Below are 2,745 nucleotides of genomic sequence, written 5' to 3' on the forward strand. Positions count from 1 at the left end.
AATAATAATAATAATAATAATAATAATAATAATAATAATAATAATAATAATTATTATTATTATTATTATTATTATTATTATTATTATTATTATTATTATTATTATTATTCAATAGTTTTATTTTTATAACGTGTTTTCACTGAACTACCGAGCACAGCTCTGTGACTTCGGTACGTGCTGTGGTTTGTTGTGATGCTCTTATGGTTACTGTATTGAAAGTGTTTTATGTAAAATGCGTGCAGTACCTAGTAGTGCTATTTTCTGTATGTTATATGTAATTGTTAGTCCTGGTGTTTTTGTTATTTATTATGTTTTTGTTATTTATTGCTAAGAGCAATATATTGGATGGTTGGAGTAGGGGCGAAAAAGCATTGCGTGGTTCAAATCTTATTTCGAATGACAGAATTGACACGGAAGGGAATAACTCATGAATCTCTATTGGCTTTGTCGCTTCTGCAGGACAATATCACCAAAACTGCACTAAATCATTTTGACACTATATATAGTAAACGAAATAAATGTAGCAATATACTACACTTTATCGTGCAGTTACTGTTAATACTTCATTTAGAGAATTAACATTGAAATAAATGTAGTAAGGAGTCTAGTTTGGGAGTTTTCACTTGTGAATGGTTTAAATGAGTGTTACTAATAGAGGGTGGAGCTGTGAGGATAGAAAAGTTAACGGGTGCATTACCATGCTTAATATAAATAAGACGTTTTCAAACTTGTTAAACTTGTCCAACATCAAGGTGAAGAAATAAGAGCTATGCACGAACAGACCTCATTTTGTCTTCTTATTAGCAAAGAGGGTGAGTTGGGCAAATGTTTTACATATTACAATGAAAAAGATCAAGTTCGCATTACTCATGTAAAGCGTTCATGCATGATAACGCTACAAAACTGCTGAAAGGCACACCGGTGCACAGTGCATTCGAAAAGTGTTCGCTATCTCCAGGCTGTAGTCTATCGAGCGAATGCAATGCACATAATATCGGTGCTAGGTCAATTAAATACTGTACACTAGTAGCTTGTAGGGCTGAGCAGAATCAAGAACACTTCAAAATTATTACGAAAACCTCAGTTAACTACTCAACGAAACACAACTCAACGAGGTCATATAAAAAATCACAGTTATTTTGATGAAGATTCCGATATCAACAATGGTATCTTTTTGTAACTTCTACATTTTTTAACCAAGAATATTCCTTAGTTAAGGTTTTGAGAAGCCTAATGGTGTAGCAAATACGAACGATATTCATAGAGGTTTAAGAACAAGAATAAAGACGTGTTCTCCACTAGCTACATCTATAGTCATTGCTATGGACATCTCCTAAATCTTCCTATTTAAGACATCAGGGTACTGATCCACAACAAGATGCCTTAGGAACCATTCGGAGCCGCTAAAACTAGTAACAAATGACGTAATGACACATACTCTTTGAAAGCATCGCAGCGATGTATGTATGTTATCAATCAGTTTCATTTCTGTATTTCTTGTCAATAGAGAAAGAGCCGGACTCTAACATAGATTCAAGGCTCCTTCATTGGAACTTTTATCAACATCATCTAGGTATTTGTGCATGTGTGTGTGTGTGTGTGTGTGTGTGTGTGTGTGTGTGTGTGTGCAGTATTTGGTGTTAGTGTATACGCAGATTTGTATGTTTGTTTTATGGATGCGTTTTTATGTATATATTTTCATGTCTAGATGCATGCGTATGTATTTATGTGCTAAATTTTTTACAGTTCCATTGATGGCTTGAATCTGTAGTCTTCTAATCAACCTTTTTCTTTCAGGTTTTGAGAACCCTAATTTTTCCAGGTTTTTGTTATGTATGTATGTATGTATAATGTATGTATGTATAATGTATGTATGTATGTATGTATGCATGCATATGGGACGCTTTGGTTAAGAAGATATATGGGTTGATTTACCTGAAATTTTACAGATAAAACCACAAACATAACTTTTTAAAGAATAAATTCTGGGGTCGATTTGTTCGACTAAAGGCATGGCTGCAATCAAATGACTGAAATAAAAGAATCAACAGCAGGGTATTTTTGTATGTATGTATGTATGTATGTATGTATGTATGTATGTATGTATGTATGTATGTATGCGTGTATGTGCAGATTTGTATGTTTTATGTATGTATTCTCATGCATATAGTTGCATATCTAGACATGCTCATATATATTTAAATGATAAACTTTCGGAAAGTTTTACAGATTTTTTACAGTTCCAGTGATGGATTGGATCTGTCTTCGCATTAGCTTTCTCCTTTTTAGTTTTGAGAAGCCTAATTTCCCAAGATTGGTATTTAGGCAGTGTGTTATATATTCAAGGGCACCAATAATTACAGGTATAAACCTGAACTTGTAATTTGGACAGAGTAACTACAGATTTCGCAATAGTTCAGCATAGATGTTCTCTTTTTCACTGATCTTCAGCTTTGTATGTATGTATGTATGTATGTATGTATGTATGTATGTATGTATGTATGTATGTATGCATGTAGGTAGGTAGGTAGGTAGGTAGGTATGTATGTATGTATGTGTGGAGGCGCAATGGCCCAGTGGTTAGGGCAACGGACTCGCGGTCATAGGAGCGTGGTTTCGATTCCCAGACCGGGCGTTGTGAGTGTTTATTGAGCGAAAACACCTAACGCTCCACGAGGCACCGGCAGGGGATGGTGGCGAACCCTGCTGTACTCTTTCACCACAATTTTCTCTCACTCTTTCTTC

The sequence above is a fragment of the Octopus bimaculoides genome, chromosome 1, assembly GCF_001194135.2.
Source record: "Octopus bimaculoides isolate UCB-OBI-ISO-001 chromosome 1, ASM119413v2, whole genome shotgun sequence".
Classification (NCBI taxonomy): Eukaryota; Metazoa; Mollusca; class Cephalopoda; order Octopoda; family Octopodidae; genus Octopus; species Octopus bimaculoides.